Source organism: Ambystoma mexicanum, chromosome 2q (assembly GCF_040938575.1).
Source record: "Ambystoma mexicanum isolate Mex_15411 chromosome 2q, UKY_AmexF1_1, whole genome shotgun sequence".
NCBI lineage: Eukaryota > Metazoa > Chordata > Amphibia > Caudata > Ambystomatidae > Ambystoma > Ambystoma mexicanum.
Window position 1 is genome coordinate 127,646,571 of NC_090924.1, and position 15,938 is coordinate 127,662,508.

At 47.3% G+C, this 15,938-nt stretch overlaps 16 non-coding genes across 16 annotated transcripts; all 16 read left to right on the top strand.

Moving 5' to 3' along the window:
• Positions 1-79: 79 nt before the first annotated feature.
• TRNAV-CAC (transfer RNA valine (anticodon CAC)) lies at positions 80-152 on the top strand. Its single transcript has one exon. It is a non-coding gene; the product is annotated as a tRNA-Val (tRNA).
• A 1,314-nt stretch (positions 153-1,466) lies between these two features.
• Positions 1,467-1,538, top strand: TRNAP-UGG (transfer RNA proline (anticodon UGG)). The gene has a single exon. It is a non-coding gene; the product is annotated as a tRNA-Pro (tRNA).
• Positions 1,539-1,958: 420 nt separating this feature from the next.
• TRNAV-CAC (transfer RNA valine (anticodon CAC)) lies at positions 1,959-2,031 on the top strand. The gene has a single exon. It is a non-coding gene; the product is annotated as a tRNA-Val (tRNA).
• A 1,311-nt stretch (positions 2,032-3,342) lies between these two features.
• TRNAP-UGG (transfer RNA proline (anticodon UGG)) lies at positions 3,343-3,414 on the top strand. Its single transcript has one exon. It is a non-coding gene; the product is annotated as a tRNA-Pro (tRNA).
• Positions 3,415-3,834: 420 nt separating this feature from the next.
• TRNAV-CAC (transfer RNA valine (anticodon CAC)) lies at positions 3,835-3,907 on the top strand. The gene has a single exon. It is a non-coding gene; the product is annotated as a tRNA-Val (tRNA).
• A 1,315-nt stretch (positions 3,908-5,222) lies between these two features.
• Positions 5,223-5,294, top strand: TRNAP-UGG (transfer RNA proline (anticodon UGG)). Its single transcript has one exon. It is a non-coding gene; the product is annotated as a tRNA-Pro (tRNA).
• Positions 5,295-5,714: 420 nt separating this feature from the next.
• Positions 5,715-5,787, top strand: TRNAV-CAC (transfer RNA valine (anticodon CAC)). The gene has a single exon. It is a non-coding gene; the product is annotated as a tRNA-Val (tRNA).
• A 1,784-nt stretch (positions 5,788-7,571) lies between these two features.
• TRNAV-CAC (transfer RNA valine (anticodon CAC)) lies at positions 7,572-7,644 on the top strand. The gene has a single exon. It is a non-coding gene; the product is annotated as a tRNA-Val (tRNA).
• Positions 7,645-8,958: 1,314 nt separating this feature from the next.
• On the top strand, positions 8,959-9,030 carry TRNAP-UGG (transfer RNA proline (anticodon UGG)). The gene has a single exon. It is a non-coding gene; the product is annotated as a tRNA-Pro (tRNA).
• A 420-nt stretch (positions 9,031-9,450) lies between these two features.
• On the top strand, positions 9,451-9,523 carry TRNAV-CAC (transfer RNA valine (anticodon CAC)). Its single transcript has one exon. It is a non-coding gene; the product is annotated as a tRNA-Val (tRNA).
• Positions 9,524-10,834: 1,311 nt separating this feature from the next.
• TRNAP-UGG (transfer RNA proline (anticodon UGG)) lies at positions 10,835-10,906 on the top strand. The gene has a single exon. It is a non-coding gene; the product is annotated as a tRNA-Pro (tRNA).
• A 420-nt stretch (positions 10,907-11,326) lies between these two features.
• TRNAV-CAC (transfer RNA valine (anticodon CAC)) lies at positions 11,327-11,399 on the top strand. Its single transcript has one exon. It is a non-coding gene; the product is annotated as a tRNA-Val (tRNA).
• A 1,315-nt stretch (positions 11,400-12,714) lies between these two features.
• On the top strand, positions 12,715-12,786 carry TRNAP-UGG (transfer RNA proline (anticodon UGG)). The gene has a single exon. It is a non-coding gene; the product is annotated as a tRNA-Pro (tRNA).
• A 420-nt stretch (positions 12,787-13,206) lies between these two features.
• Positions 13,207-13,279, top strand: TRNAV-CAC (transfer RNA valine (anticodon CAC)). Its single transcript has one exon. It is a non-coding gene; the product is annotated as a tRNA-Val (tRNA).
• A 1,315-nt stretch (positions 13,280-14,594) lies between these two features.
• Positions 14,595-14,666, top strand: TRNAP-UGG (transfer RNA proline (anticodon UGG)). The gene has a single exon. It is a non-coding gene; the product is annotated as a tRNA-Pro (tRNA).
• Positions 14,667-15,086: 420 nt separating this feature from the next.
• On the top strand, positions 15,087-15,159 carry TRNAV-CAC (transfer RNA valine (anticodon CAC)). The gene has a single exon. It is a non-coding gene; the product is annotated as a tRNA-Val (tRNA).
• Positions 15,160-15,938: the final 779 nt, after the last annotated feature.

Here is a 15,938-nt window from a genome sequence, read left to right on the forward strand (position 1 = left end):
TGATTAGTCTTTAAGCAGGTCCACTTGCACTGCCCTTTGCACCTGTTCTCCCAGTCCCTACAAAGGTGAGCAAGCAGCTGTTTCTGTAGTGTAGTGGTTATCACGTTCGCCTCACACGCGAAAGGTCCCCGGTTCGAGACCGGGCAGAAACACTCTCTGCTGGCATTTTACACAAAATAGTTTTTTTCCCCTTTTGTCACACACAAATGTAAAGTATGAACTTATTTGCGTTCTCATGGAAATAGCATATGCTCTCAAGAGCTTGAGAAATACACTGGGAAGGCAAGCATCCTCACATGTATTCTGTATATGGGGCCAATAAAAAAATGCACGCGCTTGCATTTTGTGTATGTAATGTTGCAGAGCACAGAGAGGATTTATTTTCCCTACTGCTGGGTATTTGGGTCTCTGGGATCACAGTTGGGTCCGCTCCGTCCTCTGAAATGGTCCATATTAGTTACATAGGTTAGTGTACCAAAGAAATAATACATTTTCATATACAGCTTCTTCATTTCTGTGTTCTGAGGGATTACCAGTTGTAAGAAATGCACTTGCCGGTACAGTGATTCCCTGGCTTTCTCTGGCCCGAGAAAGCTTTTCCTCTGAAGTGGGAACAGAAGTTGGACTGCTTCTGCTGAACTTCCTGAAAGCAGAGCTGGCGGGAGGAGGGACTTTTTGAGTGCTGGGAAAATTTGAGCTGGAAATTTGCATCGGCTGGACAGAGATTGCTTGGAGCAGCCAAAATATAATAACGGCCATGGCGCTCAAGTAAAGCAGAAAGCTTTTAGTATACACCTTTTGCACTCTTGTCAACGAAGCTGGGCTCTGTGAATGCTCACCCTACGCAAGAAAAGAGAACAGACTTTGCTGGTGACCTAAATATATCTCGCTGATCGAGCACGATCGAGCTCTGAGTGAGCAGCTGTGCAATGGTCATCTTTACCAAAGGGGAGATGCTGCTTTTTCCAGTGTCACGCCCATGCTCTCAGGGCTGGAGGGAGGAGGGCTGCTTTTTGTTTTTACAGGCAAAAGGAAAGGCCCAGCCCTCAGAGCTTCTGCCAATGCAGATCCCAGCAGGTGCAAAATAAAGGCTCTCCCCCACCTTGCCAGCTGCAGATTGATCAGAAGACTGCTAGTCTAGTGTGTTGGGCCACTTTCTCTCTTCTGTGTATCGTCCCCTCTTATTACATAAACAGCATAAGAGGAATAAAGGAAGGAAGGAAGGAAGGAAGGAACAGTGTATCGCAAGCACCTTCCACCCTGATGTCAATGGGCCACCAACCTTCGGGATGAGGAGGAGACCTGTGAAGACAGTCAGAGCGTGCCGACTGGGGCATTCATTTGGCTCATACACCGACAAGGCTTTCAGCGGCAGGAACAAACTTCAGGAATAGGCATTCTTGGCCTCGAATCCTAAGGGGGGTGCAAACGCTGAGGACAATTCCGTCAAATGCTCAAAGGACCGTGGCTCGTTGGTCTAGGGGTATGATTCTCGCTTTGGGTGCGAGAGGTCCCGGGTTCAAATCCCGGACGAGCCCAATCAAGGTGGTTAACTTGAGCTCCTTTTTTTTGTTTTTTCAATGTTATTTTCATTGGACAGACTCTCTGGTTTTCTCGGTAAGCAGTAGTCGATGAACAATTCACTTCCTGAACCTCTTTGCGTGCCATGTCCTTGCGACAAGCACTTTGTGTTCTCTGTTAGCTCTCAGTAACATTCCTTGATTTGCTTGTGAGTTTTGGCCGTCCGATCTCAAAGTGGAAATATGTCCTTCCCTCTGTACGCTGCATAGGCCCTCAGCTGGCATACTTGTATATGTGCGCATGCTTGATAGGACGTATGTTTTAGGCTGGATTGTGTGAGCTTCAGGCGCAAGGCATTTGATTAGTCTTTAAGCAGGTCCACTTGCACTGCCCTTTGCACCTGTTCTCCCAGTCCCTACAAAGGTGAGCAAGCAGCTGTTTCTGTAGTGTAGTGGTTATCACGTTCGCCTCACACGCGAAAGGTCCCCAGTTCGAGACCGGGCAGAAACACTCTCTGCTGGCATTTTACACAAAATAGTTTTTTTCCCCTTTTGTCACACACAAATGTAAAGTATGAACTTATTTGCGTTCCCATGGAAATAGCATATGCTCTCAAGAGCTTGAGAAATACACTGGGAAGGCAAGCATCCTCACATGTATTCTGTATATGGGGCCAATAAAAAAATGCACGCGCTTGCATTTTGTATATGTAATGTTGCAGAGCACAGAGAGGATTTATTTTCCCTACTGCTGGGTATTTGGGTCTCTGGGATCACAGTTGGGTCCGCTCCGTCCTCTGAAATGGTCCATATTAGTTACATAGGTTAGTGTACCAAAGAAATAATACATTTTCATATACAGCTTCTTCATTTCTGTGTTCTGAGGGATTACCAGTTGTAAGAAATGCACTTGCCGGTACAGTGATTCCCTGGCTTTCTCTGGCCCGAGAAAGCTTTTCCTCTGAAGTGGGAACAGAAGTTGGACTGCTTCTGCTGAACTTCCTGAAAGCAGAGCTGGCGGGAGGAGGGACTTTTTGAGTGCTGGGAAAATTTGAGCTGGAAATTTGCATCGGCTGGACAGAGATTGCTTGGAGCAGCCAAAATATAATAACGGCCATGGCGCTCAAGTAAAGCAGAAAGCTTTTAGTATACACCTTTTGCACTCTTGTCAACGAAGCTGGGCTCTGTGAATGCTCACCCTACGCAAGAAAAGAGAACAGACTTTGCTGGTGACCTAAATATATCTCGCCTGATCGAGCACGATCGAGCTCTGAGTGAGCAGCTGTGCAATGGTCATCTTTACCAAAGGGGAGATGCTGCTTTTTCCAGTGTCACGCCCATGCTCTCAGGGCTGGAGGGAGGAGGGCTGCTTTTTGTTTTTACAGGCAAAAGGAAAGGCCCAGCCCTCAGAGCTTCTGCCAATGCAGATCCCAGCAGGTGCAAAATAAAGGCTCTCCCCCACCTTGCCAGCTGCAGATTGATCAGAAGACTGCTAGTCTAGTGTGTTGGGCCACTTTCTCTCTTCTGTGTATCGTCCCCTCTTATTACATAAACAGCATAAGAGGAATAAAGGAAGGAAGGAAGGAAGGAACAGTGTATCGCAAGCACCTTCCACCCTGATGTCAATGGGCCACCAACCTTCGGGATGAGGAGGAGACCTGTGAAGACAGTCAGAGCGTGCCGACTGGGGCATTCATTTGGCTCATACACCGACAAGGCTTTCAGCGGCAGGAACAAACTTCAGGAATAGGCATTCTTGGCCTCGAATCCTAAGGGGGGTGCAAACGCTGAGGACAATTCCGTCAAATGCTCAAAGGACCGTGGCTCGTTGGTCTAGGGGTATGATTCTCGCTTTGGGTGCGAGAGGTCCCGGGTTCAAATCCCGGACGAGCCCAATCAAGGTGGTTAACTTGAGCTCCTTTTTTTTGTTTTTTCAATGTTATTTTCATTGGACAGACTCTCTGGTTTTCTCGGTAAGCAGTAGTCGATGAACAATTCACTTCCTGAACCTCTTTGCGTGCCATGTCCTTGCGACAAGCACTTTGTGTTCTCTGTTAGCTCTCAGTAACATTCCTTGATTTGCTTGTGAGTTTTGGCCGTCCGATCTCAAAGTGGAAATATGTCCTTCCCTCTGTACGCTGCATAGGCCCTCAGCTGGCATACTTGTATATGTGCGCATGCTTGATAGGACGTATGTTTTAGGCTGGATTGTGTGAGCTTCAGGCGCAAGGCATTTGATTAGTCTTTAAGCAGGTCCACTTGCACTGCCCTTTGCACCTGTTCTCCCAGTCCCTACAAAGGTGAGCAAGCAGCTGTTTCTGTAGTGTAGTGGTTATCACGTTCGCCTCACACGCGAAAGGTCCCCGGTTCGAGACCGGGCAGAAACACTCTCTGCTGGCATTTTACACAAAATAGTTTTTTTCCCCTTTTGTCACACACAAATGTAAAGTATGAACTTATTTGCGTTCCCATGGAAATAGCATATGCTCTCAAGAGCTTGAGAAATACACTGGGAAGGCAAGCATCCTCACATGTATTCTGTATATGGGGCCAATAAAAAAATGCACGCGCTTGCATTTTGTGTATGTAATGTTGCAGAGCACAGAGAGGATTTATTTTCCCTACTGCTGGGTATTTGGGTCTCTGGGATCACAGTTGGGTCCGCTCCGTCCTCTGAAATGGTCCATATTAGTTACATAGGTTAGTGTACCAAAGAAATAATACATTTTCATATACAGCTTCTTCATTTCTGTGTTCTGAGGGATTACCAGTTGTAAGAAATGCACTTGCCGGTACAGTGATTCCCTGGCTTTCTCTGGCCCGAGAAAGCTTTTCCTCTGAAGTGGGAACAGAAGTTGGACTGCTTCTGCTGAACTTCCTGAAAGCAGAGCTGGCGGGAGGAGGGACTTTTTGAGTGCTGGGAAAATTTGAGCTGGAAATTTGCATCGGCTGGACAGAGATTGCTTGGAGCAGCCAAAATATAATAACGGCCATGGCGCTCAAGTAAAGCAGAAAGCTTTTAGTATACACCTTTTGCACTCTTGTCAACGAAGCTGGGCTCTGTGAATGCTCACCCTACGCAAGAAAAGAGAACAGACTTTGCTGGTGACCTAAATATATCTCGCCTGATCGAGCACGATCGAGCTCTGAGTGAGCAGCTGTGCAATGGTCATCTTTACCAAAGGGGAGATGCTGCTTTTTCCAGTGTCACGCCCATGCTCTCAGGGCTGGAGGGAGGAGGGCTGCTTTTTGTTTTTACAGGCAAAAGGAAAGGCCCAGCCCTCAGAGCTTCTGCCAATGCAGATCCCAGCAGGTGCAAAATAAAGGCTCTCCCCCACCTTGCCAGCTGCAGATTGATCAGAAGACTGCTAGTCTAGTGTGTTGGGCCACTTTCTCTCTTCTGTGTATCGTCCCCTCTTATTACATAAACAGCATAAGAGGAATAAAGGAAGGAAGGAAGGAAGGAAGGAACAGTGTATCGCAAGCACCTTCCACCCTGATGTCAATGGGCCACCAACCTTCGGGATGAGGAGGAGACCTGTGAAGACAGTCAGAGCGTGCCGACTGGGGCATTCATTTGGCTCATACACCGACAAGGCTTTCAGCGGCAGGAACAAACTTCAGGAATAGGCATTCTTGGCCTCGAATCCTAAGGGGGGTGCAAACGCTGAGGACAATTCCGTCAAATGCTCAAAGGACCGTGGCTCGTTGGTCTAGGGGTATGATTCTCGCTTTGGGTGCGAGAGGTCCCGGGTTCAAATCCCGGACGAGCCCAATCAAGGTGGTTAACTTGAGCTCCTTTTTTTTGTTTTTTCAATGTTATTTTCATTGGACAGACTCTCTGGTTTTCTCGGTAAGCAGTAGTCGATGAACAATTCACTTCCTGAACCTCTTTGCGTGCCATGTCCTTGCGACAAGCACTTTGTGTTCTCTGTTAGCTCTCAGTAACATTCCTTGATTTGCTTGTGAGTTTTGGCCGTCCGATCTCAAAGTGGAAATATGTCCTTCCCTCTGTACGCTGCATAGGCCCTCAGCTGGCATACTTGTATATGTGCGCATGCTTGATAGGACGTATGTTTTAGGCTGGATTGTGTGAGCTTCAGGCGCAAGGCATTTGATTAGTCTTTAAGCAGGTCCACTTGCACTGCCCTTTGCACCTGTTCTCCCAGTCCCTACAAAGGTGAGCAAGCAGCTGTTTCTGTAGTGTAGTGGTTATCACGTTCGCCTCACACGCGAAAGGTCCCCGGTTCGAGACTGGGCAGAAACACTCTCTGCTGGCATTTTACACAAAATAGTTTTTTTCCCCTTTTGTCACACACAAATGTAAAGTATGAACTTATTTGCGTTCTCATGGAAATAGCATATGCTCTCAAGAGCTTGAGAAATACACTGGGAAGGCAAGCATCCTCACATGTATTCTGTATATGGGGCCAATAAAAAAATGCACGCGCTTGCATTTTGTGTATGTAATGTTGCAGAGCACAGAGAGGATTTATTTTCCCTACTGCTGGGTATTTGGGTCTCTGGGATCACAGTTGGGTCCGCTCCGTCCTCTGAAATGGTCCATATTAGTTACATAGGTTAGTGTACCAAAGAAATAATACATTTTCATATACAGCTTCTTCATTTCTGTGTTCTGAGGGATTACCAGTTGTAAGAAATGCACTTGCCGGTACAGTGATTCCCTGGCTTTCTCTGGCCCGAGAAAGCTTTTCCTCTGAAGTGGGAACAGAAGTTGGACTGCTTCTGCTGAACTTCCTGAAAGCAGAGCTGGCGGGAGGAGGGACTTTTTGAGTGCTGGGAAAATTTGAGCTGGAAATTTGCATCGGCTGGACAGAGATTGCTTGGAGCAGCCAAAATATAATAACGGCCATGGCGCTCAAGTAAAGCAGAAAGCTTTTAGTATACACCTTTTGCACTCTTGTCAACGAAGCTGGGCTCTGTGAATGCTCACCCTACGCAAGAAAAGAGAACAGACTTTGCTGGTGACCTAAATATATCTCGCCTGATCGAGCACGATCGAGCTCTGAGTGAGCAGCTGTGCAATGGTCATCTTTACCAAAGGGGAGATGCTGCTTTTTCCAGTGTCACGCCCATGCTCTCAGGGCTGGAGGGAGGAGGGCTGCTTTTTGTTTTTACAGGCAAAAGGAAAGGCCCAGCCCTCAGAGCTTCTGCCAATGCAGATCCCAGCAGGTGCAAAATAAAGGCTCTCCCCCACCTTGCCAGCTGCAGATTGATCAGAAGACTGCTAGTCTAGTGTGTTGGGCCACTTTCTCTCTTCTGTGTATCGTCCCCTCTTATTACATAAACAGCATAAGAGGAATAAAGGAAGGAAGGAAGGAAGGAAGGAACAGTGTATCGCAAGCACCTTCCACCCTGATGTCAATGGGCCACCAACCTTCGGGATGAGGAGGAGACCTGTGAAGACAGTCAGAGCGTGCCGACTGGGGCATTCATTTGGCTCATACACCGACAAGGCTTTCAGCGGCAGGAACAAACTTCAGGAATAGGCATTCTTGGCCTCGAATCCTAAGGGGGGTGCAAACGCTGAGGACAATTCCGTCAAATGCTCAAAGGACCGTGGCTCGTTGGTCTAGGGGTATGATTCTCGCTTTGGGTGCGAGAGGTCCCAATCAAGGTGGTTAACTTGAGCTCCTATTTTTTGTTTTTTCAATGTTATTTTCATTGGACAGACTCTCTGGTTTTCTCGGTAAGCAGTAGTCGATGAACAATTCACTTCCTGAACCTCTTTGCGTGCCATGTCCTTGCGACAAGCACTTTGTGTTCTCTGTTAGCTCTCAGTAACATTCCTTGATTTGCTTGTGAGTTTTGGCCGTCCGATCTCAAAGTGGAAATATGTCCTTCCCTCTGTACGCTGCATAGGCCCTCAGCTGGCATACTTGTATATGTGCGCATGCTTGATAGGACGTATGTTTTAGGCTGGATTGTGTGAGCTTCAGGCGCAAGGCATTTGATTAGTCTTTAAGCAGGTCCACTTGCACTGCCCTTTGCACCTGTTCTCCCAGTCCCTACAAAGGTGAGCAAGCAGCTGTTTCTGTAGTGTAGTGGTTATCACGTTCGCCTCACACGCGAAAGGTCCCCGGTTCGAGACCGGGCAGAAACACTCTCTGCTGGCATTTTACACAAAATAGTTTTTTTCCCCTTTTGTCACACACAAATGTAAAGTATGAACTTATTTGCGTTCCCATGGAAATAGCATATGCTCTCAAGAGCTTGAGAAATACACTGGGAAGGCAAGCATCCTCACATGTATTCTGTATATGGGGCCAATAAAAAAATGCACGCGCTTGCATTTTGTGTATGTAATGTTGCAGAGCACAGAGAGGATTTATTTTCCCTACTGCTGGGTATTTGGGTCTCTGGGATCACAGTTGGGTCCGCTCCGTCCTCTGAAATGGTCCATATTAGTTACATAGGTTAGTGTACCAAAGAAATAATACATTTTCATATACAGCTTCTTCATTTCTGTGTTCTGAGGGATTACCAGTTGTAAGAAATGCACTTGCCGGTACAGTGATTCCCTGGCTTTCTCTGGCCCGAGAAAGCTTTTCCTCTGAAGTGGGAACAGAAGTTGGACTGCTTCTGCTGAACTTCCTGAAAGCAGAGCTGGCGGGAGGAGGGACTTTTTGAGTGCTGGGAAAATTTGAGCTGGAAATTTGCATCGGCTGGACAGAGATTGCTTGGAGCAGCCAAAATATAATAACGGCCATGGCGCTCAAGTAAAGCAGAAAGCTTTTAGTATACACCTTTTGCACTCTTGTCAACGAAGCTGGGCTCTGTGAATGCTCACCCTACGCAAGAAAAGAGAACATACTTTGCTGGTGACCTAAATATATCTCGCTGATCGAGCACGATCGAGCTCTGAGTGAGCAGCTGTGCAATGGTCATCTTTACCAAAGGGGAGATGCTGCTTTTTCCAGTGTCACGCCCATGCTCTCAGGGCTGGAGGGAGGAGGGCTGCTTTTTGTTTTTACAGGCAAAAGGAAAGGCCCAGCCCTCAGAGCTTCTGCCAATGCAGATCCCAGCAGGTGCAAAATAAAGGCTCTCCCCCACCTTGCCAGCTGCAGATTGATCAGAAGACTGCTAGTCTAGTGTGTTGGGCCACTTTCTCTCTTCTGTGTATCGTCCCCTCTTATTACATAAACAGCATAAGAGGAATAAAGGAAGGAAGGAAGGAAGGAAGGAACAGTGTATCGCAAGCACCTTCCACCCTGATGTCAATGGGCCACCAACCTTCGGGATGAGGAGGAGACCTGTGAAGACAGTCAGAGCGTGCCGACTGGGGCATTCATTTGGCTCATACACCGACAAGGCTTTCAGCGGCAGGAACAAACTTCAGGAATAGGCATTCTTGGCCTCGAATCCTAAGGGGGGTGCAAACGCTGAGGACAATTCCGTCAAATGCTCAAAGGACCGTGGCTCGTTGGTCTAGGGGTATGATTCTCGCTTTGGGTGCGAGAGGTCCCGGGTTCAAATCCCGGACGAGCCCAATCAAGGTGGTTAACTTGAGCTCCTTTTTTTTGTTTTTTCAATGTTATTTTCATTGGACAGACTCTCTGGTTTTCTCGGTAAGCAGTAGTCGATGAACAATTCACTTCCTGAACCTCTTTGCGTGCCATGTCCTTGCGACAAGCACTTTGTGTTCTCTGTTAGCTCTCAGTAACATTCCTTGATTTGCTTGTGAGTTTTGGCCGTCCGATCTCAAAGTGGAAATATGTCCTTCCCTCTGTACGCTGCATAGGCCCTCAGCTGGCATACTTGTATATGTGCGCATGCTTGATAGGACGTATGTTTTAGGCTGGATTGTGTGAGCTTCAGGCGCAAGGCATTTGATTAGTCTTTAAGCAGGTCCACTTGCACTGCCCTTTGCACCTGTTCTCCCAGTCCCTACAAAGGTGAGCAAGCAGCTGTTTCTGTAGTGTAGTGGTTATCACGTTCGCCTCACACGCGAAAGGTCCCCAGTTCGAGACCGGGCAGAAACACTCTCTGCTGGCATTTTACACAAAATAGTTTTTTTCCCCTTTTGTCACACACAAATGTAAAGTATGAACTTATTTGCGTTCCCATGGAAATAGCATATGCTCTCAAGAGCTTGAGAAATACACTGGGAAGGCAAGCATCCTCACATGTATTCTGTATATGGGGCCAATAAAAAAATGCACGCGCTTGCATTTTGTATATGTAATGTTGCAGAGCACAGAGAGGATTTATTTTCCCTACTGCTGGGTATTTGGGTCTCTGGGATCACAGTTGGGTCCGCTCCGTCCTCTGAAATGGTCCATATTAGTTACATAGGTTAGTGTACCAAAGAAATAATACATTTTCATATACAGCTTCTTCATTTCTGTGTTCTGAGGGATTACCAGTTGTAAGAAATGCACTTGCCGGTACAGTGATTCCCTGGCTTTCTCTGGCCCGAGAAAGCTTTTCCTCTGAAGTGGGAACAGAAGTTGGACTGCTTCTGCTGAACTTCCTGAAAGCAGAGCTGGCGGGAGGAGGGACTTTTTGAGTGCTGGGAAAATTTGAGCTGGAAATTTGCATCGGCTGGACAGAGATTGCTTGGAGCAGCCAAAATATAATAACGGCCATGGCGCTCAAGTAAAGCAGAAAGCTTTTAGTATACACCTTTTGCACTCTTGTCAACGAAGCTGGGCTCTGTGAATGCTCACCCTACGCAAGAAAAGAGAACAGACTTTGCTGGTGACCTAAATATATCTCGCCTGATCGAGCACGATCGAGCTCTGAGTGAGCAGCTGTGCAATGGTCATCTTTACCAAAGGGGAGATGCTGCTTTTTCCAGTGTCACGCCCATGCTCTCAGGGCTGGAGGGAGGAGGGCTGCTTTTTGTTTTTACAGGCAAAAGGAAAGGCCCAGCCCTCAGAGCTTCTGCCAATGCAGATCCCAGCAGGTGCAAAATAAAGGCTCTCCCCCACCTTGCCAGCTGCAGATTGATCAGAAGACTGCTAGTCTAGTGTGTTGGGCCACTTTCTCTCTTCTGTGTATCGTCCCCTCTTATTACATAAACAGCATAAGAGGAATAAAGGAAGGAAGGAAGGAAGGAACAGTGTATCGCAAGCACCTTCCACCCTGATGTCAATGGGCCACCAACCTTCGGGATGAGGAGGAGACCTGTGAAGACAGTCAGAGCGTGCCGACTGGGGCATTCATTTGGCTCATACACCGACAAGGCTTTCAGCGGCAGGAACAAACTTCAGGAATAGGCATTCTTGGCCTCGAATCCTAAGGGGGGTGCAAACGCTGAGGACAATTCCGTCAAATGCTCAAAGGACCGTGGCTCGTTGGTCTAGGGGTATGATTCTCGCTTTGGGTGCGAGAGGTCCCGGGTTCAAATCCCGGACGAGCCCAATCAAGGTGGTTAACTTGAGCTCCTTTTTTTTGTTTTTTCAATGTTATTTTCATTGGACAGACTCTCTGGTTTTCTCGGTAAGCAGTAGTCGATGAACAATTCACTTCCTGAACCTCTTTGCGTGCCATGTCCTTGCGACAAGCACTTTGTGTTCTCTGTTAGCTCTCAGTAACATTCCTTGATTTGCTTGTGAGTTTTGGCCGTCCGATCTCAAAGTGGAAATATGTCCTTCCCTCTGTACGCTGCATAGGCCCTCAGCTGGCATACTTGTATATGTGCGCATGCTTGATAGGACGTATGTTTTAGGCTGGATTGTGTGAGCTTCAGGCGCAAGGCATTTGATTAGTCTTTAAGCAGGTCCACTTGCACTGCCCTTTGCACCTGTTCTCCCAGTCCCTACAAAGGTGAGCAAGCAGCTGTTTCTGTAGTGTAGTGGTTATCACGTTCGCCTCACACGCGAAAGGTCCCCGGTTCGAGACCGGGCAGAAACACTCTCTGCTGGCATTTTACACAAAATAGTTTTTTTCCCCTTTTGTCACACACAAATGTAAAGTATGAACTTATTTGCGTTCCCATGGAAATAGCATATGCTCTCAAGAGCTTGAGAAATACACTGGGAAGGCAAGCATCCTCACATGTATTCTGTATATGGGGCCAATAAAAAAATGCACGCGCTTGCATTTTGTGTATGTAATGTTGCAGAGCACAGAGAGGATTTATTTTCCCTACTGCTGGGTATTTGGGTCTCTGGGATCACAGTTGGGTCCGCTCCGTCCTCTGAAATGGTCCATATTAGTTACATAGGTTAGTGTACCAAAGAAATAATACATTTTCATATACAGCTTCTTCATTTCTGTGTTCTGAGGGATTACCAGTTGTAAGAAATGCACTTGCCGGTACAGTGATTCCCTGGCTTTCTCTGGCCCGAGAAAGCTTTTCCTCTGAAGTGGGAACAGAAGTTGGACTGCTTCTGCTGAACTTCCTGAAAGCAGAGCTGGCGGGAGGAGGGACTTTTTGAGTGCTGGGAAAATTTGAGCTGGAAATTTGCATCGGCTGGACAGAGATTGCTTGGAGCAGCCAAAATATAATAACGGCCATGGCGCTCAAGTAAAGCAGAAAGCTTTTAGTATACACCTTTTGCACTCTTGTCAACGAAGCTGGGCTCTGTGAATGCTCACCCTACGCAAGAAAAGAGAACAGACTTTGCTGGTGACCTAAATATATCTCGCCTGATCGAGCACGATCGAGCTCTGAGTGAGCAGCTGTGCAATGGTCATCTTTACCAAAGGGGAGATGCTGCTTTTTCCAGTGTCACGCCCATGCTCTCAGGGCTGGAGGGAGGAGGGCTGCTTTTTGTTTTTACAGGCAAAAGGAAAGGCCCAGCCCTCAGAGCTTCTGCCAATGCAGATCCCAGCAGGTGCAAAATAAAGGCTCTCCCCCACCTTGCCAGCTGCAGATTGATCAGAAGACTGCTAGTCTAGTGTGTTGGGCCACTTTCTCTCTTCTGTGTATCGTCCCCTCTTATTACATAAACAGCATAAGAGGAATAAAGGAAGGAAGGAAGGAAGGAAGGAACAGTGTATCGCAAGCACCTTCCACCCTGATGTCAATGGGCCACCAACCTTCGGGATGAGGAGGAGACCTGTGAAGACAGTCAGAGCGTGCCGACTGGGGCATTCATTTGGCTCATACACCGACAAGGCTTTCAGCGGCAGGAACAAACTTCAGGAATAGGCATTCTTGGCCTCGAATCCTAAGGGGGGTGCAAACGCTGAGGACAATTCCGTCAAATGCTCAAAGGACCGTGGCTCGTTGGTCTAGGGGTATGATTCTCGCTTTGGGTGCGAGAGGTCCCGGGTTCAAATCCCGGACGAGCCCAATCAAGGTGGTTAACTTGAGCTCCTTTTTTTTGTTTTTTCAATGTTATTTTCATTGGACAGACTCTCTGGTTTTCTCGGTAAGCAGTAGTCGATGAACAATTCACTTCCTGAACCTCTTTGCGTGCCATGTCCTTGCGACAAGCACTTTGTGTTCTCTGTTAGCTCTCAGTAACATTCCTTGATTTGCTTGTGAGTTTTGGCCGTCCGATCTCAAAGTGGAAATATGTCCTTCCCTCTGTACGCTGCATAGGCCCTCAGCTGGCATACTTGTATATGTGCGCATGCTTGATAGGACGTATGTTTTAGGCTGGATTGTGTGAGCTTCAGGCGCAAGGCATTTGATTAGTCTTTAAGCAGGTCCACTTGCACTGCCCTTTGCACCTGTTCTCCCAGTCCCTACAAAGGTGAGTAAGCAGCTGTTTCTGTAGTGTAGTGGTTATCACGTTCGCCTCACACGCGAAAGGTCCCCGGTTCGAGACCGGGCAGAAACACTCTCTGCTGGCATTTTACACAAAATAGTTTTTTTCCCCTTTTGTCACACACAAATGTAAAGTATGAACTTATTTGCGTTCCCATGGAAATAGCATATGCTCTCAAGAGCTTGAGAAATACACTGGGAAGGCAAGCATCCTCACATGTATTCTGTATATGGGGCCAATAAAAAAATGCACGCGCTTGCATTTTGTGTATGTAATGTTGCAGAGCACAGAGAGGATTTATTTTCCCTACTGCTGGGTATTTGAGTCTCTGGGATCACAGTTGGGTCCGCTCCGTCCTCTGAAATGGTCCATATTAGTTACATAGGTTAGTGTACCAAAGAAATAATACATTTTCATATACAGCTTCTTCATTTCTGTGTTCTGAGGGATTACCAGTTGTAAGAAATGCACTTGCCGGTACAGTGATTCCCTGGCTTTCTCTGGCCCGAGAAAGCTTTTCCTCTGAAGTGGGAACAGAAGTTGGACTGCTTCTGCTGAACTTCCTGAAAGCAGAGCTGGCGGGAGGAGGGACTTTTTGAGTGCTGGGAAAATTTGAGCTGGAAATTTGCATCGGCTGGACAGAGATTGCTTGGAGCAGCCAAAATATAATAACGGCCATGGCGCTCAAGTAAAGCAGAAAGCTTTTAGTATACACCTTTTGCACTCTTGTCAACGAAGCTGGGCTCTGTGAATGCTCACCCTACGCAAGAAAAGAGAACAGACTTTGCTGGTGACCTAAATATATCTCGCCTGATCGAGCACGATCGAGCTCTGAGTGAGCAGCTGTGCAATGGTCATCTTTACCAAAGGGGAGATGCTGCTTTTTCCAGTGTCACGCCCATGCTCTCAGGGCTGGAGGGAGGAGGGCTGCTTTTTGTTTTTACAGGCAAAAGGAAAGGCCCAGCCCTCAGAGCTTCTGCCAATGCAGATCCCAGCAGGTGCAAAATAAAGGCTCTCCCCCACCTTGCCAGCTGCAGATTGATCAGAAGACTGCTAGTCTAGTGTGTTGGGCCACTTTCTCTCTTCTGTGTATCGTCCCCTCTTATTACATAAACAGCATAAGAGGAATAAAGGAAGGAAGGAAGGAAGGAAGGAACAGTGTATCGCAAGCACCTTCCACCCTGATGTCAATGGGCCACCAACCTTCGGGATGAGGAGGAGACCTGTGAAGACAGTCAGAGCGTGCCGACTGGGGCATTCATTTGGCTCATACACCGACAAGGCTTTCAGCGGCAGGAACAAACTTCAGGAATAGGCATTCTTGGCCTCGAATCCTAAGGGGGGTGCAAACGCTGAGGACAATTCCGTCAAATGCTCAAAGGACCGTGGCTCGTTGGTCTAGGGGTATGATTCTCGCTTTGGGTGCGAGAGGTCCCGGGTTCAAATCCCGGACGAGCCCAATCAAGGTGGTTAACTTGAGCTCCTTTTTTTTGTTTTTTCAATGTTATTTTCATTGGACAGACTCTCTGGTTTTCTCGGTAAGCAGTAGTCGATGAACAATTCACTTCCTGAACCTCTTTGCGTGCCATGTCCTTGCGACAAGCACTTTGTGTTCTCTGTTAGCTCTCAGTAACATTCCTTGATTTGCTTGTGAGTTTTGGCCGTCCGATCTCAAAGTGGAAATATGTCCTTCCCTCTGTACGCTGCATAGGCCCTCAGCTGGCATACTTGTATATGTGCGCATGCTTGATAGGACGTATGTTTTAGGCTGGATTGTGTGAGCTTCAGGCGCAAGGCATTTGATTAGTCTTTAAGCAGGTCCACTTGCACTGCCCTTTGCACCTGTTCTCCCAGTCCCTACAAAGGTGAGCAAGCAGCTGTTTCTGTAGTGTAGTGGTTATCACGTTCGCCTCACACGCGAAAGGTCCCCGGTTCGAGACCGGGCAGAAACACTCTCTGCTGGCATTTTACACAAAATAGTTTTTTTCCCCTTTTGTCACACACAAATGTAAAGTATGAACTTATTTGCGTTCCCATGGAAATAGCATATGCTCTCAAGAGCTTGAGAAATACACTGGGAAGGCAAGCATCCTCACATGTATTCTGTATATGGGGCCAATAAAAAAATGCACGCGCTTGCATTTTGTGTATGTAATGTTGCAGAGCACAGAGAGGATTTATTTTCCCTACTGCTGGGTATTTGGGTCTCTGGGATCACAGTTGGGTCCGCTCCGTCCTCTGAAATGGTCCATATTAGTTACATAGGTTAGTGTACCAAAGAAATAATACATTTTCATATACAGCTTCTTCATTTCTGTGTTCTGAGGGATTACCAGTTGTAAGAAATGCACTTGCCGGTACAGTGATTCCCTGGCTTTCTCTGGCCCGAGAAAGCTTTTCCTCTGAAGTGGGAACAGAAGTTGGACTGCTTCTGCTGAACTTCCTGAAAGCAGAGCTGGCGGGAGGAGGGACTTTTTGAGTGCTGGGAAAATTTGAGCTGGAAATTTGCATCGGCTGGACAGAGATTGCTTGGAGCAGCCAAAATATAATAACGGCCATGGCGCTCAAGTAAAGCAGAAAGCTTTTAGTATACACCTTTTGCACTCTTGTCAACGAAGCTGGGCTCTGTGAATGCTCACCCTACGCAAGAAAAGAGAACAGACTTTGCTGGTGACCTAAATATATCTCGCCTGATCGAGCACGATCGAGCTCTGAGTGAGCAGCTGTGCAA